This window comes from Spinacia oleracea, chromosome 1 (genome assembly GCF_020520425.1).
Source record: "Spinacia oleracea cultivar Varoflay chromosome 1, BTI_SOV_V1, whole genome shotgun sequence".
Taxonomy (NCBI): Eukaryota; Viridiplantae; Streptophyta; class Magnoliopsida; order Caryophyllales; family Amaranthaceae; genus Spinacia; species Spinacia oleracea.
In genome coordinates, this window is record NC_079487.1 from 29,522,540 (window position 1) to 29,549,788 (window position 27,249).

Sequence of the window (27,249 nt, forward strand, 5' to 3'; positions counted from 1 at the left end):
CACGAAGCCAGGCCCGCGCCCAGCAAGCCAAGCGCCCAACACGAAGGCCACAGCCTCGCCAGGCCCAGCGAAAGGCCAGGCCCAGCAAGGCCGTAGGCGCGCGCGCTGGAGCGTGTGCTCGTGGGCTGCGAGGCAGCGCCCACTCGTGTGGGCCGCAAGGCCTGCGCGGGTGCGTGCGTCCCTCGTGGTCGTGCGACACTCGTGTTCGTAACGAATCCTAATACTATCGGAATTCGTGCAATGATTAAATCCTAATCCTAATAGATTAAATTTATTAATTAGAGTTCAAATAGGATTCTAATTAATAAATCCATATCCTAGTAGGATTATAATTCCTTTCCATAAACTCTATAAATATAGGCCTAGGGTCACATATTTAACAGACGATTATTGAAGTATTCAAGGTAAGATTTTTAAGCAAAAAATCAGCCAAACACTTGCACCCAAATAGCCGAAAATCTAAAGAACCTTAAGGGCGATTCTAGTTGGTCAAGTTTAAGGCGGATCCGGACTTGCTGTGGACTATCTACGGAGGGACGACACTTGGAGTCCTAAAGACTTGTTCTTGTTCGGTTCGGCCGCAGCTAGGGAGGGCACGCTACAAAGTGTATGCATCTGAATTATGCTAAATGATTATGTGTTAATAATATGTTTCCTGACTTTATGGTTTTTCCGCATGATTAATGTTTATACATATGTATCATAACCTAACAGTGGTATCAGAGCCTCTTATTATTTTCATAATCTAAATTGCATGAACATGGTTAAATTTTACAAATTTGCAAAGAATTAAAGAGGTGATTAATTTTTGTAATTAATTGCAAATTGCGTTTATTTAATTATATGTACGCAGTTTTTCGGCAGTTTCTTCGTTACTCATCCAAATTGAGTGATTTTTGTGTCAATTCCGCATGTAAAAGGCATTCTAAAATTTTGACAAAAACAGTATTTTTCGGCCGAACCCAGAATTCTCAAATTCGAAGCCTAACTATGACTTTTCGAAGGTTTTAGTTTTTCGAACGCAAAAGTTTGTAAATTTAAGATGTTAAATTGAATATTTGCGATTCTTGTTGGTAAATCTTGAGTTTTTGATTGACCTACAGTATATGTTTAACAATTATGAATGCCTAGACTTGTTAATTATACAACCTAATTTGTAATTATGATTAATTTGTTGAAATTCGAATAATTTAGAATTGATTTGATTTTCATGATTAATTAATAATTTAATTAGGTACCAATGATTAAAATCCACCATAAAAATTGTTAATTTATGTTAAATTTTAAAATTTTATGACCTAGATTTGAATCCATGTTAATCGGAAATTAATTGATTAATAAATTTTTGATTTTTGGCCCTAAAATTATGAAATTAATATGATTTATTAATTTTAAATTAATTTTAAATTAATTTTTTTTAATTTTTATGCAATTCGCTCATAAAACTTGCACGCGCAAAGCAATGGACGCTACGTGTTACCCTTAAGGGGTGTTGTATATGTTAGGTTATGATACATATGACAATACATAAATCATGCGGAAAAACCATAAAGCCAGGAAAGCATATTATTTACACATAATCATTTAGCATAGTATAGATGCATACACTTTGTAGCGTGCCTTCCCTAGCTGCACCCGAACCGAACAAGAACAAGTCTTTAGGACTCCAAGTGTCGTCCCTCCGTAGATAGTCCACAGTACGTCCGGATCCGCCTCAAGATTGACCAACTAGAATCGCCCTTAAGGTGCTTATGAATTTTCGGTTATTGTTGTGCAAGAGTGTGGCTGAATTTTCTTTCAAAACTTACCCTTTTGAATACTTCAATCGTGTTTATAAATTATGACCCTAGGCCCTTATTTATAGAGGTTTGGAAAGGGAATTGGAATCCTAGTAGGTTACGATTTAATTAAACTTAGAATCCTACAAGGACTCTAATTAATTTAAATAATCCTAATAGGAATAGGAATTTAATCATACACCAAATCCTAATAGATTTAGGAATTGTGCATGGACACAAACACACACGCACGCAGCCACGAGGGCGCCCGCACGCGTGCGCTCGGCCCACGCAGCCCACGCTGGGCAGCCTTGCCTTGGCGCGCTGGGCCTGCCTTGCGGTGGGCCTGGCGCTGCCTTAGGCTGGGCGTTGGCGCGCGTCTTTGCTTGCTGGGCGATGTCCTGGCTTCGTGCTGGGCCTTCGTCCGGCAGGCCTCGTCCGATGCTTATTCGTACGATACGCTTCCGATTAAATTCCCGGTTCCGGAATTCATTTCCGATACGAACAATATTTAATATTTCCGATTCCGGAATTAATTACCGTTTCGAACAAATATTTAATATTTCCGTTTCCGGAACTATTTTCCGATTCCGATAATATTTCCGATTCTGACAATATTTCCGTTTCCGGCAATATTTCTGATTCCGGCAATATTTCCATTTCCGATAATATTTTCCGATACGTACCATGTTTCCGTTTCCGGCAACATCTACGACTTGGATAATATTTATATTTCCGATACGATCCATATTTCCGTTTCCGGCAATATCATCGTTTCCGGAGTATTCATTTCTTGTTTGTGACGATCTCAGCTCCCACTGAAACCAAGATCCGTCGATTTCGAATATCCATAGATAGAGTATTTAATGCCATTAAATAATTGATCCGTTTACGTACTATTTGTGTGACCCTACGGGTTCAGTCAAGAGTAAGTTGTGGATTAATATCATTAATTCCACTTGAGCTGAAGCGGCCTCTAGCTAGGCATTCAGCTCACTTGATCTCACTGAATTATTAACTTGTTTATTAATACTGAACCGCATTTATTAGACTTTAACATTGAATGCATACTTGGACCAAGGGCATTATTTCGTTCAGTATAGTGCGGGCATTTAGGTGCAAGTGTTTGGCTGATTTTTTGCTTAAAAATCTTACCTTGAATACTTCAATAATCGTCTGTTAAATACGTGACCCTAGGCCTATATTTATAGAGTTTATGGAAAGGAATTATAATCCTACTAGGATATGGGTTTATTAATTAGAATCCTATTTGTACTCTAATTAATAAATTTAATCTATTAGAATTAGGATTTAATCATTGCACAAATTCCGATAGGATTAGGATTCATTACGAACACGAGTGTCGCACGACCACGAGGGACGCACGCACCCGCGCAGGCCTTGCGGCCCAAACGAGTGGGCGCTGCCTCACAGCCCACGAGCACACGCTCCAGCGCGCGCGCCTACGGCCTTGCTGGGCCTGGCCTTGCTGGGCCTGGCCTAGCTAGGCATTCAGCTCACTTGATCTCACTGAATTATTAACTTGTTAATTAATACTGAACCGCATTTATTAGACTTAACATTGAATGCATAATTGGACCAAGGGCATTATTTCGTTCAGTATAGTGCGGGCATGCGACGACGAGCAAGGGAGCTCGTCGCCCATGCGGTACGATGCAACGAGCAAGAGCCATGGCACACGAGCACAAGGCAGCACGCTGCCCTGTGTCGAGTGCTGTGCGCATATGGGGGAGAGTGGGCAAGGGCGAAGGCCAAGGCGCAAGCCATCGGGCAGACGCGTGTGGGCAGCAAGCGTGCTGCGCCACAGCGCGCGCTGCCACGCCCAGCAAGCAAGTAGACGCGAGGCAAGCAGGCGCGACGAGCGAGCGGGCGCGCGCAGCGTGGCCTGCACTGCTGCGTTGCGTGTGGCCTGCTTGCGTGTTGCTATACGAACAGTCGAGGGGAACTAAGCCTCGTGCACTCGATGGGGCTTGGGCGCAAGCCCAAGTGCCTCGTCGTGTTACGATTGAGTCGTTCTTAAATTTAATATTGAATTTTCAGTTCGAAAACGTTTTAATTAATTTTAAAATTAATAATTTAAATTGTTTTCTCGGGTTTTAATTTTGAATATTATAATTATTATAAATTCTATTTATACTAATTATTTTACTAAAATTAAACCTTGAATTAATTTAAATTCATTTAATTCAACTGAAATTAAATTAAATAAAATGGATTCAATTATAAATTTATATGAGCTTTAAATTTTAATTAAATTTGTATGTTTCCAGTTAGACTAGAAATACATTTTTATGTTTAAAATTAGTAAAGCATATGAATTTATTGGTTTAAGTGGGAGAAATTTTAGTCATAAACTCTTGATTAGGTCTACAAATCCTTTAAGGTTAAACAACTTGATTAGAATTAATAAGGACTGAATAATTGGTAGATTATTGGTGCCCTTGATTAATTGCTGCAAATATTTATGTGATGCATAACGTGTTTTACTAACCAGCTATGTGGGCCATTCATGATAATGAATGGGTGAATGGTATATAGTGTATATGTACTGTTTTGCAGGTTATGAAGTGACTAGTATGGCCCAAATAGGATAGAAAATATGGTCTGCGTACCATTAATTTGAATGTAATTGGTCTAAAGCACCAAATTTGTTTTTCAATTCAAATATGGTCTGCGTACCATCAAATAGTTGTAATTAGTTTAATTATAGCTTATCCTATTTGAAGAAAATGGCGCCTCCCACGGAGATTTTCAAGACGGACTTTGAAGTTGAAGCTTCAAGATGAAGTCGGGCCATACTAGATCACATTTATCTTATGCATGTTTTAAGTTATTTATTGCTTTTAAATATGTCTTAAATATGCATGAGATCGAAGCTTGATTATGTTGCATGATTAAGGATTTTCGTTCACTTAAAATCTAACCAACATAGTAAGAGGCTTAAGTTCCAAACTTAAAAATTGAGTTAAAAGGTGCCATGCCAAAATAACACTTACTTGGATATCCTTTTTTCATCGATCTTAGTAATGGTTTTCCGCCATAGCGAGGTGTTACTTATCGATACTAAAGGGGTAAGGTACACAAATAATTGTGAGTACATGTTAGTTTTGGTGAAACTCAACGATATAAGTAAGGAGTCCTTTTATGTCGTGGCAAAATCGATAGGTTTACCTAATAAGTTCTTAGACGTATCTATCAACCAAGAGTAGTTTCTAGACTATTAGCAAAAGGCTTTTGCTTACCTAAAAGATTTTAGAATTGAGTCTAAATACATAATGTGCTTAATTCTTCAATGGTTTTTAGGATCTTGGAATCATTTTATTCACACCTGCCGGAACACATAACTTGAATAAAATGCTTAATGAACATTAAATTATGCATGTATGCTAGAATTTAAGTTTATTAAGAGAAACTGTGAATGATTATTTATTTGTTTATTCTTTTTCAATTGTAGTTTTAATTATGGCAAACAACAATTCATTCAACATTCAATCAATTCTCGAAAAAGAGAAGTTGAGCGGGAAAAACTTCCTTGACTGGCAAAGGAACTTGCAAATAGTTCTTATGCAGGAAGAAAAGGAGTATGTCCTGGAAGAGGCGATGCCCGAAGCCGCAGGCGAAAGGGTCACTCAGGCAGCCCTCAATCGTTGGATTGATGCCAACAAGGATGTGAAATGTCTAATGCTTGCAACCATGAGTGCAGATCTACAGAAAACGTTCATCAACTCAGATGCTTTCACGATCATCAGTGAGTTAAAGAACATGTTCCAAGATCTGGCTCGAGTCGAAAGATTCGAGACTCATAGGCAAATTCTTGAGACCAAGCTTAAGAAAGGTGAGCCCGTAAGTCCACATGTTCTCAAAATGATTGGACTCATTGAGAATATGAGTCGGCTGGATCAACAATTCTCTCAGGAAATGGCTGTAGACACCATCCTCCATTCTCTTCATAACGGGTATGATCAGTTCAAACTGAACTACAGTATGAATAGTCTGGACAAAACGCTCACTAAGCTTCACGGTATGCTGAAGACCGCTGAAAAGACGCTCAAAAGTGATAAGCAAGATGTGCTTATGGTGCGTGGGGGCAAGTTCAAGAAATCTGGAAAGAAGAGGAATGCTAAGAAAGGTGGCAACAAGGCCAGCCCAACTAAGCAAACTGGCGCCAAGTCTGAAAAGAGGAAGGTCAGTCAACCCACTTCTGAATCCGAATGCTTCTACTGAAGAAGAAGGGGCATTGGAAGAGAGATTGCTTGAAGCTAAAGGCAGATCAGAAGAACGGAACAGTCGTTCCATCTTCAGGTATTTTCGTTATAGACTGTACACTTGTTAATTCCACTTCTTGGGTATTAGATACAGGTCGTGGCTCACACTTATGTGCCAATTCACAGGGACTAAGAAGAAGTAGAAAGTTGAGCAAGGGTAAAGTCGACCTACGAGTGAGAAATGGAGCACGGATTGCTGCATTAGCTGTAGGAACTTATTATTTGTCGTTGCCCTCTGGGCTAGTTTTGGAACTGGAAGAGTGTTTCCATGTTCCAAGTCTTACTAAAAACATCATTTCAGTTTCTTGCTTAGATGCTAAGGGATTTTCCTTTTTAATAAAAGACAATAGTTGTTCGTTTTATTTTAAAGAGATGTTTTATGGATCTGCTAGATTAGTCAATGGACTTTATTTATTAGATCACGACAAACAAGTTTATAACATAAATACCAAAAAGGCCAAAAAGGATGATTCAGATCTCACCTATCTGTGGCATTGTCGATTAGGCCATATTAACTTGAAACGCATGGAAAGACTTCAAAAGGAAGGAATTCTGGAACCATTTGACTTAGAGGATTATGGTAAGTGCGAATCATGTTTACTTGGCAAAATGACAAAGCAACCTTTCTCTAAAGTTGGATAAAGAGCAACTGAACTATTGGGTTTAATCCATACATATGTATGTGGACCAATGAGTACAAATGCTAGAGGTGGTTTCAGCTACTTTATCACTTTCACTGATGACTTCAGTAGATATGGTTATGTCTACCTAATGAAGCATAAGTATGAATCCTTTGACAAATTCAAGGAATTTCAGAGTGAAGTAGAGAATCAATTAGGCAAGAAGATTAAGGCACTGCGGTCTGATAGAGGCGGTGAATATCTGAGCTATGAATTTGATGACCATCTGAAAGAATGTGGAATTCTATCAGAATTGACTCCTCCTGGAACACCACAATGGAACGGTGTGTCGGAACGGAGGAACAGAACCTTGCTAGACATGGTTAGATCAATGATGGGTCAGGCCAAACTTCCAATAGAATTTTGGGGACATGTACTAAATACAGCCGCACTCACTATAAATAGAGCTTCGTCTAAAGCTGTTGAAAAGACTCCATATGAGTTATGGTTTGGAAAGCCTCTAAAAGTGTCTTTTCTTAAGAGTTGGGGATGTGAAGTATACATCAAACGGTTAATTTCAGACAAACTTCATCCGAAATCTGACAAATGTATCCTTGTGGGCTATCCAAAGGAAACAAAGGGGTATTACTTCTACAATACATTTGAGAACAAGGTGTTTGTTGCTCGAGATGGTATCTTTTTGGAAAAGAATCACATTTCCAAAATGACAAGTGGGAGAAAAGTAGACCTCGAGGAAATTCGAGTCGAATAACAAACTCTAGAGAATGCTCAAGATGACATTCAGGATGAAACTCAGAGATCTTTAGAAGTTTCTGGTGAGAATCATGGACAATCTAGAGATGTAACCCCGCGTAGATCGTAGAGATATAGATCTCAACCGGAAAGGTACTTAGGTATTTTGACGAACGAGAGCTATGACGTTCTATTACTTGAAATTGATGAACCTGCGACTTACAAACAAGCTATGACGAGCCCTAGCTCCAAGCAATGGCATGAAGCCATGCAATCTGAATTAGACTCCATGTCTGAAAACCAAGTATGGGATTTGGTCGATTTGCCAGATGGCTACCAAGCCATTGGAAGCAAATGGGTTTTCAAACTGAAAAAGGAAAAGGATGGGAAACTTGAAGTTTTCAAAGCTAGATTGGTTGCAAAAGGTTACAGGCAAGTCCACGGTGTGGATTACGATGAAACCTTTTCACCAGTTGCAATGCTAAAGTCTATTTGGATAATGTTAGCAATCGCTGCATATTACGATTACGAAATATGGCAGATGGATGTCAAAACCGCTTTCTTAAACGGCGTTTTAACAGAAACTGTGTTTATGACACAGCCTGAAGGTTTTTAGGATCCAAAGAATGCTAAAAAGGTATGCAAGCTAAAGAAATCAATCTACGGATTGAAGCAGGCATCCAGGAGCTGGAATATACGTTTTGATGAAGCAGTCAGTGACTTTGGTTTCATCAAGAACGCAGACGAATCTTGTGTATACAAGAAGGTCAGTGGGAGCAAAATTGCTTTTCTAGTATTATATGTCGACGACATATTACTTATCGGAAGTGACATTCCTATGTTGAACTCTGTCAAGATTTGGCTTGGGAAATGTTTTTCGATGAAGGATCTAGGAGAAGCACAGTACATATTGGGCATCAAGATTTACAGAGATAGATCTAAAAGGATGATTGGACTTAGTCAAAGCACTTATATCAATAAGGTGCTTGATAGGTTCAAGATGGCAGACTCCAAGCGAGGCTACCTACCCATGTCTCATGGAATGACTCTAAGCAAGACTCAGTGCCCAAAAACACTTGATGAGCGTAGATGAATGAATGGGATTCCGTATGCATCATTGATTGGTTCAATAATGTATGCTATGATATGTACACGCCCGGATGTTACGTACGCACTCAGTGCTACGAGCAGATACCAGTCAGACCCAGGAGAGGCACATTGGACTGTTGCCAAGAATATTATGAAGTTCCTGAAAAGGCACAAAGATGACTTCCTGGTCTATGGTGGAGATGATGAATTAATTGTTAAAGGCTATACGGACGCAAGTTTCCAAACCGACAAAGATGATTTCAGATCACAGTCTGGGTTTGCCTTCTGCCTCAACGGAGGTGCAGTAAGCTGGAAAAGTGCTAAGCAAAGCACCATTGCGGATTCTACAACTGAAGCGGAGTACATTGCTGCACATGAAGCAGCAAAGGAAGCTATATGGCTAAGGAAGTTCATAGGTGAACTTGGTGTAGTCCCCTCCATTAAAGGACCAATAGCCCTATATAGTGATAATAACGGAGCTATTGCACAGGCAAAGGAGCCTAGACACCACCAAAGAGTCAAGCATGTACATAGTAGATTTCACCTTCTACGAGAGTTCGTTGAAAGAAAAGAAGTCGAGATAAGCAAGATTGGAACTGATGACAACATATCAGATCCATTGACTAAACCTCTGCCGCAGGCGAAGCACAACTCGCACACTGCAGCTATAGGAATCAAGCATATTGGAGAATGGCTTTGATGTCCTTATTTGATGTTTTAAAGTTTTAGAGTTTAATACTTTGTAAAACATTATTGGTTAATCATTCACAATAAACGAATAGAATTCATTTTTCCATTTAATTTGTGGTTTATTAAATGATGAGTCCCTTCAATTTGACGAAATATTCAAGATAGACTGTCAGGACCAGTCCTGTGACTAAGAAATGTCTATCAAGTGAACTTGAATGTCAAAAGTTGAAAATGGTCCCTGGTCGGAGTTTTCTATAAAATTGGACGCATGGAAAACGTTAGACGACTAGAATGCAAGATGACTAGTAGTTCTGTTTCTTGAACTAAGTGGACATGGCAATGTCATAATCATTTGCATAGATACTTACTTTGGGAAGACTAGCATCGGACAGACCTATGAAACTTTACTGTAAGAGATGAAAATCTGTCATAAGTAAATTTCATTAAAATTATTAGACACTAAATCCTCAATACCTGAGTGATTTGCGATTACTTGTTTGAGAACTGGTTACTTTGACGTTGACCAACCGTCGCACCGTAAAAGGAGGCTATAAAGGCAACGCTCAGGTAATCACCTATCAAACGAAGTCTAATCTCAAGATCGCAAGATTGGGATTGTCCTCCCATAAATCGGGATGAGATGCTTAAAAGTTGTACAAGGCCACTCGGATAGCTAGAAACTGTAAAATGCATGGCCGTGCTCGGATGAATCATAGGCTATGATTATCTGTTTATTTGATCAGTTGAACTCTGAAACCGAGAAACACCTCTGGACATAATAAGGATGACAACTCTTACCTTATGTTCAAGAGCAAGCATCAAGCGACAAAGGAATTAGGAAATGCACACCTGTCCCAAAGGACAAGTGGGAGACTGAAGGAAATAATGCCCTTGGTCCAAGTATGGATTTAATATTAAGTCTAATAAATGCGGTTCAGTATTAAACAAGTTAATAATTCAGTGAGATCAAGTGAGCTGAATGGCTAGCTAGAGGCCGCTTCAGTTCAAGTGGAATTAATGATATTAATCCACAGCTTACTCTTGACTGAAGCCGTAGGGTCACACAAATAGTACGTAAACGGATCAAGTATTTAATGGCATTAAATACTCCATCTATGGATAATCGGAATCGACGGATCTTGGTTTCAGTGGGAGCTGAGATCGTCATAAGCAAGAAATGAATACTCCGGAAACGATCGGAAATATGAATATTATCCAAGTCGTAGATGTTGCCGGAAACGGAAACATGGTACGTATCGGAAATTATTATTGGAAATGGAAATATTGCCGGAATCGGAAATATTGCCGGAAACGGAAATATTGTTAGAATCGGAAATATTATCGGAATCGGAAAATAATTCCGGAAACGGAAATATTAAATATTGTTCGAAACGGAAATTAATTCCGGAATCGGAAATATTAAATATTAGTCGTATCGGAAATGAATTCCGGAACCGGGAATTTAATCGGAAGCGCATCGTACGAATTAGCATTGGACGAGGCTTGCCAGACGAAGGCCCAGCACGAAGCCAGGCTTGCGCCCAGCAAGCCAAGCGCCCAACACGAAGGCCACAACCTCGCCAGGCCCAGCGCAAGGCTAGGCCCAGCAAGGCCGTAGGCGCGCGCGCTGGAGCGTGTGCTCGTGGGCTGTGAGGCAGCGCCCACTCGTTTGGGCCGCAAGGCCTGCGCGGGTGCGTGCGTCCCTCGTGGTCGTGCGACACTCGTGTTCGTAATGAATCCTAATCCTATCGGAATTTGTGCAATGATTAAATCCTAATTCTAATAGATTAAATTTATTAATTAGAGTACAAATAGGATTCTAATTAATAAATCCATATCCTAGTAGGATTATAATTCATTTCCATAAACTCTATAAATATAGGCCTAGGGTCACATATTTAACAGACGATTATTGAAGTATTCAAGGTAAGATTTTTAAGCAAAAAATCAGCCAAACACTTGCACCTAAATAGCCAAAAATCTAAAGAACCTTAAGGGCGATTCTAGTTGGTCAAGCTTAAGGCGGATCCGGACGTGCTGTGGACTATCTACGGAGGGACGACACTTGGAGTCCTAAAGATTTGTTCTTGTTCGGTTCAGGCGCAGCTAGGGAGGGCACGCCACAAAGTGTATGCATCTGAATTATGCTAAATGATTATGTGTTAATAATTTGTTTCCTGGCTTTATGGTTTTTCCGCATGATTTATGTTTATTCATATGTATCATTACCTAACATGTTCCGCACATGTTATATGTATTTAACTGTATTCCCCTACAATGGTATCAAGAGCCTTATGTATTAAAGTACTTATTAGCATGATTTATATGTTTTTGTATGCTGTCGAATTTTTTTGAATTTTTGTTGAATTTACGAAATATTGTGGATTATTGGATGAATCGTATAATATGTTCTGAATTCAAAACGTTTTGAAATTTTGATTTTTCTGACCCTAATTTGATTGAAAACGATTTTCTAAGATCAACTCATGAGAACGGAATTGCAAAAACAGGCCTCGAAATATGATTTTTTGGGCGTTTTGGTTAATTAACGAATTAAAATTAACAATTTCGGAAAGTATTTCAATTAATTGGCCGACCTAAACTACTCGAAATTGATTGAAACTTTTCCCTACTGTTCTTGGGTAAATTTTAAAATTATGGTAAAATTTTCGGCCATAAACCCTAATTTCACTTTCCCCAAATTTGTAAATTTTAGATTGCTAATTGATTTTTTAAATAATTTAGATCTGGAAATTTGGTTAATTGGGAAAGGGAATATAATTTCATATAAAGTGGGAGTCTTTAAAAATTATTGGATTAAAATTTTGATTAGATCCGTTAATTTTAATCAACACTTTAACCAAATTGGTAAAAATCTGAATTTTGAATGTTTAGAACGATTTAAAATTTTAGAATCGATTATGGTTAAATTTTTGTTGACATTGTTTGTTCGTAAAATTTGAATATTGTTAGCCTAGATTTAATAAATTTAAAAAAATTGGATTGTTGTGAAAATTAATTAAATCGTAAAAACTTGTTATTTTTCGAAAATAAAAACGGTTAATTTTATGAAAAATAACAAATGCAAATATGGTTTCGTGAATTTGATTTTTTTTAATTAGTTGGTTCGTATGGCATGAACCAAAGGCACGAGACAAGGGATGTTCGGTGCGTGTGGCTCGGCGTAGCCCATGCGCGCCGCCTCCCCGCAGCACAGCCGCAACAACGCGGGCAGCCAGCAAGCAAGCTGGCGTGCCGCGCGCGCTGGCCGAAGGAGCGAGCAAGGCAGGCGCTGCTTTGGCTTGCGAGCTGCGAGCAAGCAAGGGGCGTTGCTGCCTTGCCTTGCACGCAGCACTTGCGAGCAGCACGAGCACATCGAAGGCGACGAGTAGCGATGGTTGTGTGGTGTGCGATGGGGCTTGCGATGCAGGGGCGATGGGCCTCGTGGCCTCGTACGACCACAACGCATATGGCAGTGCTGGGCTGGGCGCAAGCCTAGCCCGCATTGCACAATATTTGGCAATTTTTGTTCGTTGGGCTTTAAAAATTAATATTTGCATTAAAATGGCTAATGGGGATAATTAATTAATTATTTTATTTAACTTGGGCTGGGCCGTGAGTTTAATTAAATATTTAATATTAAATCATCCGAAATAAAATATTGGTTTGAATAGGAGCCGCTTAATAAAATTAAAATGAAATAATTATTTTAATTCTTTTCGTAGGGCGCTTTATTTTAATTAAATTAAATTTTGATTAGAATAAATTCTAAGGATTAATAATTCGGAATTGATTAAACTTTTAGGACGCGTTTATGTGAACGTGATTTTTAAATAAATCACGTAAATACTTGCACATTTAATTGGGCCATTCGTTTTAGGATACGAATGGATGAATGCATAGAATATATATTTTATGTATTGCAGGTACTCAAAGTGACTAGTATGGCCAATCTAGGATAGTTAAATACGGTATGCGAACCGTTTTATCTTTGAATGTAAAGTTTAAAATATGGTCTGCGTACCATTGAAATTTTGATGTAATTTTTTTTTAAAAAATTATTTCAAGTATTTCTAGTTTAGAACTTTAAGTTAGCATTGAATTAAGTTCAAGATGATGCCAAGCTAACAAGATGGTGAAGAAGATTGGATGCTTCAAGAGAAAAGTTTTGGGCCATACTAGTTCACCAAGTTTATTTATGCACTATATATTGTGATTGGATGAATATATTATGCATGAATGTTGTTTGTATGCTCGATTAGATTTAGTTCACTAAATAATCGAACCAACATAGAAACAACTAGGTCCAAAGTAATATTGAGTTCAAAATTGCCTTCAAAATCAAGCACTTACAAAAATATAAGGATCTAACGTAGTAGGTTTCCACCAAAGCGAGGTGCTATTTTAGTTGACTTAGATGGTAAGGTATCCCAAAGGAACACATTGATTGTGGTTTTAACTCAAACAACAATGGCATATGTTATGGCAATGGGACAAATTATGGTATTAATTTATTAACCAAGAGTAATTTGGAGATTACTAGCAATAAGTTTTGCTTACCTTGAATCTTAGAAGACTTAAGACATGCCAAAGCTGCTTAAGGATTTAGGACTTTTAAGGTCTTGGAATCGTTTCATTCATTTTTGGACCATGTTTTGCTTTTGCATGAATGAAATGTTTAATAGCATTGCATGTTCGCACTTATTTCAAAGTAATTAAGGATTATTAATGGTTTTTTATTGCAAATTCTTTTCAACTGTAGTAATCAAATGGCCACAAACAATAACAACTCGTTCAACCTACGTTCAATTCTCGACAAAGAGAAGTTGAACGGCAACAATTTCCTTGACTGGCAAAGGAACTTGCAAATAGTTTTAATGCATAAGGAAAAAGAATATGTCTTTGAGGAAGAGTTACCACAGGCCGGCCGGCCGGAGGTGACTCAAGCTGCCCTTATAATCTAAAGATTTAGGGTTGTGAAGCATATGTCAAGTGATTAATTTCGGACAAGATCGAACCAAAATCTGACAAATGTTTCTTCGTTGGGTATCCAAAAGAAACAAAGGGGTATTACTTCTACAACAAGTCAGAGAACAAAGTATTCGTTGCTCGTGATGGTGTATTTTTGGAAAGAGATCATATTTCCAAATTGACAAGTGGGAGAATTATAGACCTCGAAGAGATTCGAGACAAACAACGAACCAAGAACTCTTTAGAAGCAGTTCAAGGTGAAGAACCTCCAAGGCCTTTAGAAGAGCCAGTGGGAGTAGTTCCTCAAGACGTTGTTGCCCCTCGTAGGTCACATAGAACTAAGGTTTAGCCGGACACATGGACAGGCGTCCTCTTGACTGAAAACTTAGATGTTCTCATATTAGATAGTGTTGAACCTATGACCTAAAAGAAAGCTATGACGAGCCCAAGCTCCACTAAATGGATAGAGGCCATGAAATCCGAGATAGACTCCATGTTTGAATATCAAGTCTGGGATTTGGTAGATTTGCCGGATGGGTTTACACCTATCGGATGCAAATGGGTCTTCAAATTGAAGAAAGACAAAGATGGAATTGTATACATATACAAGGCTAGATTGGTAGCAAAAGGTTACAGGCAAGTTCACGATGTTGACTACGATGAAAGCTTTTCTCCAGTCGCTATGCTTAAGTCTATTCGGATAATCCTTGCGATTGCCGCGTTTCATGACTATGAAATATGGAAAATGGATGTCAAAACTTCCTTCTTAAATGGTTTTTTTGAAGAGACTGTGTTTATGACACATCCGGAGGGTTTTGTCGATCAAAAGAATCAAGGAAAGGTATGCAAGCTTAAGAAATCCATTTATGGATTAAAGCAAGCATCAAGGAGCTGGAATAAATGATTTGATGAAACAGTCCATAAGTTTGGCTTCATCAAGAATCAGGACAAATCTTGTGTATACAAGAAGGTCAGTGGGAGTAAAATTGCATTCCTAGTCTTGTATGTAGATGACATACTACTTATTGGAAACGACATTCCCATGCTGGAGTCTGTAAAGACTTGGCTTGGAAAGTGTTTCTCAATGAAGGACTTAGGAGAGGCACAATACATATTGGGCATCAAGATCTATAGAGATAGATGTAAGAGGATGATTGGACTAAGCCAGAGAACTTACATGGACAAAGTGCTAGCTAGGTTTAATATGATGGAAGCCAAGAGAGGCCATCTACCCATGACACATGGCACATATCTAAGCAAGACTCAGTGTCCCAAGACATATGATGAGCATATAAAGATGAGTGGAATTCCATACGCTTCGGCTATTTGATCCATCATGTATGCTATGATTTGTACAAGGTTGGATGTTTCGTTCGCACTCAGTGCAACAAGCAGGTACCAGTCAGAACCAGGTGAGGCGCATTGCACTGCTGCCAAGAATATCCTAAAGTAACTGAAAAGGACTAAAGATCAATTTCTGGTCTATGGTGGTACAAATGAGTTGATTGTTAAAGGCTATACGGACGCAAGCTTTCAAATCGACAAAGATGATTTCAGATCACAGTCTGGTTTTGTGTTCTGCCTTAATGGGGGAGTAGTAAGCTGGAAAAGTGCTAAGCAAAGCAATATTGCGGATTCTACAACTGAAGCCGAGTACATTTCTGCCTCAGAAGCAGCAAAGGAAGTTGTTTGGGTTCGGAAGTTCATCGAAGAACTTGGGGTTGTCCCCTCCATTAAAGGACCAATGACTTTGTATTGCTACAATAGCGGAGCCATTGCCCAAGCAAAGGAGCCTAGGAGCCACCAGAAGTCCAAGCACGTACAGCGGCGATTTCACATACTTTGAGAAATCGTTGAAAGGAAAGAAATCAACATTTGCAAGGTTGGAACTGACGACAACGTCGCAGATCCATTGACTAAACCGTTGCCACAAGTGAAGCACAACGCACATGTAGCAACCATTGGAATCAAGCATATTGGAGAATGACTTTGATTTTCTAAATTTTGTTTTAGAACATATTTTAGATCTGTGTTTAAAACAATTGGTTTAACCATTTCATATTTACGAAATTTCTTGTTTCATATTCATTTAATTTGGTTTAGTATTAAATGAAAAGTCCATGTGATTCAAAACATTCAAATGGGATGTCAAGATGGATTCTTCGACAAAGAAACACCCATAAGTGAACTTGAATATTGAAGTCACAAAGGATCCCTAATCCAGGTCATTGAAAGGTGGACGACCAATGAATAATGAAGATCAGATTGTAAGTAGATTTATAGTTCGGTTTCTTGAACTAGATTGGCTGGAGGTCAGAATCTTTTGCATAAATACTTATTGGATCTTGTATCGGATTGTCCATAAGAACACTTTAAGATATTAAAGTCATGTTATAAGCAGTTCTCATTAATGGTGATTAGAACCATTCCTCAGAACATGAGTAATTATGATTGCTCGTTTGAGAATTAGTTCGCTCTAATGCTAGAAAAACATCGCACCGTAAAAGGAGGCTATAAAAGCAGTTATTGGGCGTACTATGAATCAAAGTGAGTGTTCATAGATTGTAAGAATGGATTTTCCTCCTATCTTTTATAGGATATGGTGTTGTTGTGTAACAAGGCCTCTCGGAGAGTTAGATACTGTGAAAATGCATGGCCGTGCTCAGAATGGTTAAGGCTTAGCCTTCTGTAAAAGTTTAACAGTTGATCTGAGTAATCCGAGAAACACTTCTTGACCTAATAAGGATGGCTTGGATCTTACCTTATGTTCAGCAAGTAACACTAAGCGACAAAGGAATGTGAATGCACACTTGTCTCAATGACAAGTGGGAGACTGAAGGAAATGTGTCCTTCACCCAAGGTGCATTAAGTCTAATACCAAGGTTCATATTAATTACGAATAATTAATTCAGTGAGATCAAGTGATCGGAAAAGCTAGCTGGAGCAATGCTTCCGATCAGTGAGTTCTAATCTATATTAGGCTCACAACTTACTCTTGAGTGAATATATAAGGTCACACCAATGGCATGTAGCAGATCACCGGATTAAATGAATCGGAAATTCATTTAATATCTTTTCGGGAATTAGTTCGGAAAAACATAATATACGATATGACGTTGGATCGAAATCGTATATCGTACCGCGAATATTCGTAAGCTGGGCGAAATAAATAATTGTATCGTATGCCGGTGATTCGTCGTGTACGATACGTTAAATAATATCCGTATGGCATTGGTCGTGAATACGAGCCACAACGGAGCTGCCGACCCATCGAGCCAGCGAGCTCGCGTGTAGCAAGCAGCCAGCCCGCAAGGCGTGGCGTGTACGCGCACAAGGGTTAGCAGTGCAGCGAGCAAAGCAGCGAGGCCCACGGCTCACTGCTGCGATGCTCGGCTGCCTAGTGTGGGCTTCGGTGAGTGTGGCCTTGTGTGGCCGGTTAGGGCCTTTTGCCTTGTCAGGTTACACAATATAACCTAAGGTTATATTCCACACTCCAACTAATGTTTTTCCAACCCTAAACCTAATTCTGAAATTATGTACGTTCAGTTTTGCTCTTCGCACTAAACTGTTCTTCCCAAAACGCAAACACTCTTGAGCACTGTCTAAGCTACGAATCTCAAGACGTATCTGAACGTGTCGGTGAACCAAATAGAGGAACGACGACTGGAGTTCTTTGTTCGTATTCGTGAATCATAAACTCGGAAAAACACGCTTCGAATGTAAGTTTGCTGAATCTGTGCTTTATACATGTTTCCTGGCTTTGGGGATTGTTCCACACATGATATATGTATTTAACTGTATTCCCATACATCACGATCCTTTGATTTCTCGTGTTTAATATACTTTATTTAAATCCTCCTTTTTTCGACATGCCTCTTTTACCTTCTGCTTAACCCTTCAACTGCCAAACTCTTTCTTCCCTCTCTTCACTTTTTCACATTTCCCTTTTAGTAAATTCTTTCGCTGCCGAACAAATTATGGTTTTTCCATCCTCAAAGCTTGTAAGTGCTTTTTGTAACTTTCTTCTTAGCGTCAAACTTTCCTAAAACTTCCTTGATTTGTGTAATCATCTCAAAATTTTGTGTTTCAATTTAAAATTTTAGGTTTTTAGCCTTCCTGGGTTACTTGCGCTTTGTGTCTATCGGGTTGCTTCTTTCCTCTTTGATTTTTTTAGGTACTTATTTCATTGCCTTTTTCGATTTTTTCTTGATTTTCCATGTCTCGCGAAAATTCTAGGGTAGGTTTTAATAATTCAACTAGAGGGGGTGCATCATTTTCTCACCCTTCCCAATCCTTTGCCTGGAGTGTGCCCCGTCAATTTAACTCTAGTTGGTCCAATATTAGGCCTTCTTTACAATCCGCTTTTCTCCATACCGCCACTCGCGAAGTATATGACGATTGTATGAGCCAGGAAGGGAGAGAGCATTGATTTTCCTTACATCAAATTCGTGCGCAAATGGAAAGAGAATTACAACCTAATGAGCACGAAATTCCTAATTTTTGAACCCATTTTAGACGTCTTACCGATTTCTTTGCGATATCATATTCGTTCCTTTCGCGAGTTTCTTGGAGGTAAGGGTTATGGGTAGTATGGTACTAACACTGGAAACTTTGATGTTTATTTTGGTTAGGCTGAAACAATGGCATCATAACAAGATGCCGATACTAGATGTCGGCCGGTAAAGAGCACGTGGAAGACACTGATAACATCGAAACCGACGAATATTTAGAAGGTGATTCTATCTTGGAGGGGTCACAAGAGGAGAACGCTGGTGGTAGCGATGCTGGTAGTGGTGAATCCGACACCGATTATGAGGATGATGACCCTTCTTCAGTCATAGTAGCCGATGTTCTTGCCAATGAGGCCGACAAGAAGCTTTTTTGTTCAGACAGTGAGGCCGATGAACATAGATTACCTGGTATGCCGCAGGCGGACAACGCCGCTTTAAAGACTAGAATCTCGACGACCCAGCGCGATCTTTGCATACAAAAGAATGACGAGGCTCATGGTTCTACGTTTCTTGGGCTACCAGCGGGGTATTGCTTGAAAACCGCCAAAGAAAGCCATTGTGCTTGATTGTCCTTCCGGCCATATTGCCGTATATGCGAAGCTCTTTGATTTTGGGTTTCATTTTTCCGTTGCACCCTTTTGTTATCAAAATTTTTCAAGTCTTGAATGTTTTCCTGGCCCAAGTCAACCCTCCGACCATCAGAAATATTATTGTGTACGTGTGGCTTTGCCTATTTAAGTAGTGGTCTTTAAGTCTAAACTTGTTCAAGAGATTGTTATGGATAAGAAGAGACGGTACTAGTGGTTGGTGGTCAATCTATAGTTCACCAAAAAGGAAAATAGTGCATCCAAGTCTATCTAGCTGCAAATACTGACAAGACCGCTTCTACTTTGTTCAAGTTCCTGATGACTTTTCGCCCAGGCAGACTTTTCATAAACCGCGATCAAGGATGGGCTAATATGATCAATGTGGTTTAGGCCGTAGTAACTCATGAGAAGAAGGCATGTAGGTATCTAGAGTGTGACCTTATTGATGTCGGCCTTAGCAAAAAAACAAGTTGTCTCGCAATTGGCTTCCTAATGCCAATTATATTAAGAAATCAACCCTTGCCTGCCGTCGGTCTTTGCCAAACGAATTCTTTTTATAACGCGCTTTTACAATCGTCTATTACATGTTATTGTATTTTTGAACTTGCTTTTTGACCATTTTTATTCTCCTCTTTTGCAGGTACCCACACATTGAATCGCGAAACTCTTGGTTTTAACAAAAACTAGAAGGTAGTAGATAAGCTGCCTGCAAATCCTATGTCTCGAAATGAAACTATAGTCAATTATTCCACTAAGGCATCCCGTAGGCGTTTTGCTGCAACTGCTGCAAAGAATCGCGTGGAGAAAGACTGTGGTGAATCTACTTCAACCGGTGCTACCAACTTCAAACCACCCTCTTCTCTCGATATGCAAACATCCGATTGGCCGCCGTGGTATGCGCGGGAAGAGAAATCTGAAGGAAATAATGCCCTTGGTCCAAGTATGCATTCTATGTTAAGTCTAATAAATGCGGTTCAGTATTAATTAACAAGTTAATAATTCAGTAAGATCAAGTGAGCTGAATGCCTAGTTAGAGGCCGCTTCAGTTCAAGTGGAATTAATGATATTAATCCACAGCTTACTCTTGACTGAACCCGTAGGGTCACACAAATAGTACGTAAACGGATCAAGTATTTAATGGCATTAAATACTCCATCTATGGATATTCGGAATCGACGGATCTTGGTTTCAGTCGGAGCTGAGATCGTCACAGGCAAGAAATGAATGCTCCGGAAACGATGATATTGCCGGAAACGGAAATATGGATCGTATCGGAAATATAAATATTATCCAAGTCGTAGATGTTGCCGGAAACAGAAACATGCACTACTACAGAAATATGCTTTTACAGTGTTTCTTTAATAGCGCTTTAACCCATTTCGTTGTCAAAGATATCAAATAATAAGGCATTAAATAGTGCTTTTACAATAAGCGTTGTCGTATGTACAAGCATTTAATAGCGCTTTTAAAATAAGCATTGTCTTATGTATATTCTGCTACATCGGTTTCAAACACTATGAAAACCTTAAAGAAACAAATAAAAAAAAAGCGCCTAAAAGAAAATATCCCTCACGGAGTTTCTGTACGCCTCCATCCCCACCTCCTTCTTGCATCTCCATCTCTCTCCTCCATAGATCACCTCCTATCTCCTCTCGCATCTCCTCCTCTACCGTCCTTTATCTTTTAGCGTCAATGGCAACGGTGTGGCGATGGTGGCGTTGTGGGCGGTGATGTCGTTGCTTGTGGCGCTGTAATTCCTTTATTAGGGTTTCGATTTGGTTTTTTTGGGTACGAGCTTCTTCAATTTTCTGTCATCAAGTTTTGAATTTAAGTCTTTTGCATAATTCATAAGTTTAAATCTTAGGTTTTCTAAATAGATTTCTTATTTAGGTTTATATCTTAGGTTTTTGCATAATTGGATTCCTAGACATTTGGTTTTTAGTGCAATTTATGTTTTGTTATTGATTATTGCATTAGTTTTTAGACATTTTGTGGTGTAATTTATATCTTGTGATACGATTTGTTGCTTGTAGCGTTGAATCTCCTCTTTGTTCAGTCGCCTGCTGGAATGGGATGGTCGTATTCAAACACTTTATTTAAATATAGATTTATAATGCCTGGGATGTAACCTCTAGTATGACTAGAATCATTTGCTTCCTGCCAAATTTTGTTGAATGTTGTGATTTTGCAAGTATCATGTTTGTGCTGATGTAAAATGTTCAACTTTTTTTACTGCTAAGGATATACTCACATTTTTAATGAATTGGTTGCTGAAGTTTCCTTAATTCAAATCTAGGGATCTTTTTCTTACCGGGAAGATCTATACAGGTTCTTTTGTAGCTAGCTTGCATATATTTTTCATGTTTTAAGGGTCAATCGGATTCTGATAATTGTAGTCCTAGTTAATTAGGATAATGGATGGTAATATGGTATGCCAGAACTGGTATTAGTCTATAATTTTTGTTTATGAGAATTAAGAATAGATAAGGATCTGTTGAACCTTGAAGAATTCAGTTGTACGATGAGGGTGATATTGTGCCGGCAGGATCCTGCTAACAAAGATTATACAAAGGAGTTGTTTGTCTACAGTGACAAGTGGAACTCTACTCTTTTCTTCTACCTTAGAGGAACTCGTTTAGAGGATGAAATGAGTACGAATAAGAAGTTTTGTGTCATCAATATAAACTTAGCTTAATCATTGGTTCATTGCTTTTCATTTGTGAGTGATAGTTTACATTTCTCTCCTTGTTAAATTCTAGGGAATGCTTTCAACAATTTAGACGAGTGTTTTTTAAACACAATCACGAAGTGCCTTTCTTGATCGGTGCCCAGTTTAACGCGGTCAGTCAGACATATTCATTCATATAAACATCTTTTTATAGGTTTCTGTCAATTTAGAAGTTGGTTTGTGACATATTGCATAGATTGATAAAGTATTGATTTAGAATGTCAGTTGTTCTGTTGATGTTTCTCTGACAAATATTTGCTGCTATTTTCTGTTCAGCCTGCTGTTGTGTATGCTTCATTTGTACAAAGATACTATCCTTTTTTTTTATTGATTTGCACAAGTATGATATCATAGAAGGGAGGCCAAAACTCGTAGCTTGGCTTAAGGTATAGTGCACGAAATCTTATAACTGTTGTCTGTAATATAATATATATATGTATGAGGAATACATAATCAAATACAAAGATCAATTGTTGATAATAATCATTCATACCTATAAATGGTACTGGCACTGGATACTATTGAATATTGAGGCCTTCCAGAAAACCAAATGGGACGACGAGCTGAATATAAAGATCTACAAGAGGCGCAACCTGATAAGCTAACTAAACTTACTTTAAAAAGGCCAAACAGACTTTACAAAATTTGGAATGAAGCACCATCTGGCATAGCCTCATGGGTATATAGATGTATGAGGTTAATTATGTTTCTTATGGAAGAAAGGAAGGACTTATACAATGTGGTTATGATGCTTTTGTCATAGAATAATCTGGACTAGGAATATATCTTTTTCCTTAGACACTTGAAATGTGTTCATTTGAGAAGTTTCATGGAAGGTTTTCTTGATTTATGTTTATGTAATGTTTGACCTTTGATTTTATCTTCCGAGGACTTTCCTTTGCCAAATTGTCATTAAGGTTTTTACATGACTGGTTTAAATAGGTGTTCTTAGAATTATAATCTTAATAGATAGTACAACTTTTCCATTTTGTGATCAAAGTAGAATATTATAGCGTGTCAAAGACTTTGGAAAGAAACTAGTTAATATCAATTTGAAATAAGTTGCGCTTCTTTTATGAGTTCAAAATCATACACACTGCATATATGAGTGGAAAAAAGACTTGATGGATGACTATGCCAACTGGCCCGAAACGTAAGTGGACACACAATGGTACATCTTGATAATGTACGTAATATGTAATATATACTTTAGAATTACAAACATATAAAAAGATTTAAGGTTAACACAAATCAAAACGCTACTCCCTCCTTTCATGAACATTGTCTATAAAATCAATTACTCTGTAGGTGATATTTTTCGGAAATGTGTTTTCCGTCAAACCAAAAGAGAGCCTAAGTTTTTTACTCTGTAGTTTTCATCAGTCGTATTTGACCTCGGAAAAAGTCTCCAAAACCCCTAGTCTAGTGTCTGGTGTCAAACTTCATGCAATCTGGTGCCTGAAAGTTTGGCGTTAAACTCTACTGGTCATACACCACTAGCTTTGGAGTTGTATTTCATTGAAATTGTGCCGCCCTGCCTTTTTTGTATTTTGGAGTCTGGTAATTTGATCGGACGTCGTTATACGTGACTGTGGACATGGTCTATAAAATCAATTACTACTACAGAATTTACAGGTTTTATTCTCTGCTTTTTTTAACTTAATATCTTGATTAGTTTGGTATGACATGCGTTAACAGATTGTTTAATCAGACAACACGACAGCTGCATCAAATATAAGGATACTAACAAAATAAAGGGAGAATTATGATTGTTGTTACTTTCCACATAGTATTAAACACAGAACATTCAATAAATCCTAGGCTGACAAACATGGAAGCAAAAACTTGCTGATGGATCAATAAAATGAAATTTATACTGCGTGCTTCGAATTACATTTGTGTTTTCTTTTTTATTTGTAAGGGGCCCTTATCTAATATTTTTCCTAGGGCATGAAAGATTGCTGAAGATAAGCTGAAGGATGACAATACTACTTTTAGAGGAGGAGAGGGTGGTGTCAGCAAAAAAAAATGATGATATCAAGCATCTGAAGGAGGAACACTGCTTTATTTGACGAAAGTAAGATTATTGAACCAATAATGATGTTAATGTAATTGGGTAATGAGGTTAATAGAAATCAGTACCTGTTCATTTATGCGATGCATTAGACATACTGTCTTAATTTCCTCTCATGAACTTTTGAGAATTTAAAACATGAGTCTGTTTAGTTTCTGTTTGCTGCCATAACTCTTGAGGTTGTGTAAAATTTTTAGTATCTGTTTGCTTCCATACCTCTTGAGGTTGTGTATTTTTGCAGAAAGATTTTTTTCCCTTCTACATATGTGTGAATATCTTATACCCCGTTGTTTTGCAATATTTTTCAGATTGTCAGTATTCAAGTTTTGACAAAGAGCAGATTGACGAAGTAAGAAGTTAGTGGGTGCTTCATGTTGTTGAACAATTGTATAATAGCTAGGTTACGTTGTCAAAAAATATACAACTCTATTAATAAATGTATTTTGCGTAGTTTAATGTTTGTAATGTTATTGTAGAACATATATATGTAATCGGTTTTATTAGGGTGAAAATTACAAAATTCATTGAGGTTTGGAAATTTATATTCAACTATTTATTATACACTCTTCAATATATGGTACATTGAATTAAATATGTAATTATTTTGTTACATAAAACGGAATATATTACAGCTAGCAAAATTATACATAAAATTCACTTTAATAGGGCTTCATATACATCCGCTATGAGAAAATAATTTAAAAGTTGGCGGCAAAATATTTAATAACACACCTTTAATAGTACTTATAATGTGTTGTAAAAGAAATATTTGAATTTTCCTAACAGTACTTTTTATAGTGCTTTTGACAAGCGCTATTAAAAGTACCTTTTACTTTTAATAGCGGAGCCATCAACAGCGCTTCAAGAAGCGCTGTAAAAGGCCATATTAAGCACTATAAAATGCATTTTTTGGCGTAGTGATGGTACGTATCGGAAAATATTATCGGAAATGGAAATATTGTCGGAATCGGAAATATTGCCGGAAACGGAAATATTGTCAGAATCGGAAATATTATCGGAATCGGAAAATAATTCCGGAAACGGAAATATTAAATATTTGTTCGAAACGGAAATTAATTCCGGAATCAAAAATATTAAATATTGTTCGTATCGGAAATGAATTCCGGAATCGGGAAATTAATCGGAAGCGTATCGTACGAATTAGCATCGGACGAGGCCTGCCAGACGAAGGTCCAGCACGAAGCCGGGCCATCGCCCAGCAAGCCAGCGCGCCACAACGCACCAGCCAAGGCTGCGCCAGGCCCACCGCAAGGCAGGCCCAGCGCGCGCCAACGCTGCGGCAGCGTGTGGGCCTCGTAACAATGGGCTGCGAGCTCGCGGGCTGCGCGCGCGCGCATGGCGCCCCTCGTGGGCTGCTGTGCGTGCGTGTGTGTTGGTGTGCTATACGAATCCTAAAGCTATCAGGTTTCGACTAATGATTAAATTCCTAAAACCTAAAAGGATGAATTAATTAAATAAGAATTCTATTAGGATTCTAATTTAATTAATTCGTATCCTAATAGGATTACGATTCCCTTTCCATGCCTCTATAAATAAAGGCCTAGGGTCATTATTTTGTACAGAGATTTAAAGTATTCAAAGTGATTTTTGAGAGCAAAAATTCTGTCATACAATTGCCTATATGTGCTGAAAATTCTAAGTACCTTAAGGGCGATCCTAGTTGGTCAAGCTTAAGGCGGATCCGGACGTGCTGTGGACTATCTACGGAGGGACGACACTTGGAGTCCTAAAGACTTGTTCTTGTTCGGTTCGGGCGCAGCTAGGGAAGGCACGCAACAAAGTGTATGCATCTAAACTATGCTAAATGATTATGTGTAAATAATATGCTTTCCTGGCTTTATGGTTTTTCCGCATGATTTATGAATTGTCATATGTATCATAACCTAACAGTGGTATCACGAGCCTCTTATTATTTTCATAATCTAAATTGCATGAACATGGTTAAATATTACAAATTTGCAAGAATTAAAAGGGGTGATTAATTTTCGTAATTGTTAATTAATTGCAAATTGCGTTTATTTAATTATACGTACGCAGTTTTTCGGCAGTTTCTTCGTTACTCATCCAAATCGAGTGATTTTTGTGTCAATTCCGCATGTAAAAGGCATTCTAAAATTTTTACAAAAATAATCTTTTTCGGCCGAACCCAGAATTCTCAAATTCGAAGCCTAACTATGACTTTTCGGAGGTTTTAGTTTTTCGAATGCAAAATTTCGTAAATTTAAGATGTTAAATTAAATATTTGCGATTCTTGTTGATAAATCTTGAATTTTTGATTGACCTACTGTATATGTTTAACAAGTTTGAATGCCTAGCCTTGTTAATTATGCAATCGAATTTGTAATTATGATTAATTTGTTGAAAATTGGAATAATTTAGAATTAATTTGATTTTCATAATTAGTTATAATTTAATTAGACACCTATGATTAAAAACCACCATAAAAATTGTAAATTTATGTTAAATTTTAAATTTTTATGACCTAGACTTGAATCCATGTTAATCGGAAATCAATTAAATAATAAATTTTCGATTTTTCACCCTAAAATTATGAAATTAATATTATTTATTAATTTGTCATTAATTTTGAATATAAATTTTAAATTTTTATGCGATTCGCTCATATAACTTGCACACATAAAGCAATGGACGCTACGTGTTACCCTTAAGGGGTGTTGTATAGTGCGGGCATGTGACTACGAGCAAGGGAGCTCGTCGCCCATGCGGTACGACTGCAATGAGCAAGGCCATGGTGCACGAGCACAAGGCAGCAGCCCTGCCTTGTGTCGTGGGCTGTGTGCGATGGGCGAATGGGCGAGGGCGAGAGCAAGGCACGAGCAGTCGCGTGGGATTGTTGCGTTACGATTAGATCGTTTTGAAATTTTAATTTGAAATTTTCAGTTTACGTAATTTTAATTAATTTTAAAATTAATGATTTAAATTATTTTCTTGGATTTTAATTTTGAATATTGTAATTATAATAAATTTTATTTATTCTAATTATTTTACTAAAATTAAAATCATGAATTAATTTAAATACGACTGAAATTAAATTAAACTTTTGGATTCAATTATAAATTTATATGAGCTTTAAATTTTAATTAAATTTGTATGTTTCCGGTTAGACTAGAAATACATTTT

The 27,249-nt window shown here is 38.0% G+C and overlaps 1 long non-coding RNA gene across 1 annotated transcript; it reads left to right on the forward strand.

Annotated features, from left to right (window-relative positions):
- Window positions 1-20,776: 20,776 nt before the first annotated feature.
- Window positions 20,777-24,686, forward strand: LOC130465788 (uncharacterized). Its single transcript, XR_008925804.1, has 3 exons — window positions 20,777-21,073; window positions 23,961-24,090; window positions 24,396-24,686. It is a non-coding gene; the product is annotated as an uncharacterized lncRNA (long non-coding RNA).
- Window positions 24,687-27,249: the final 2,563 nt, after the last annotated feature.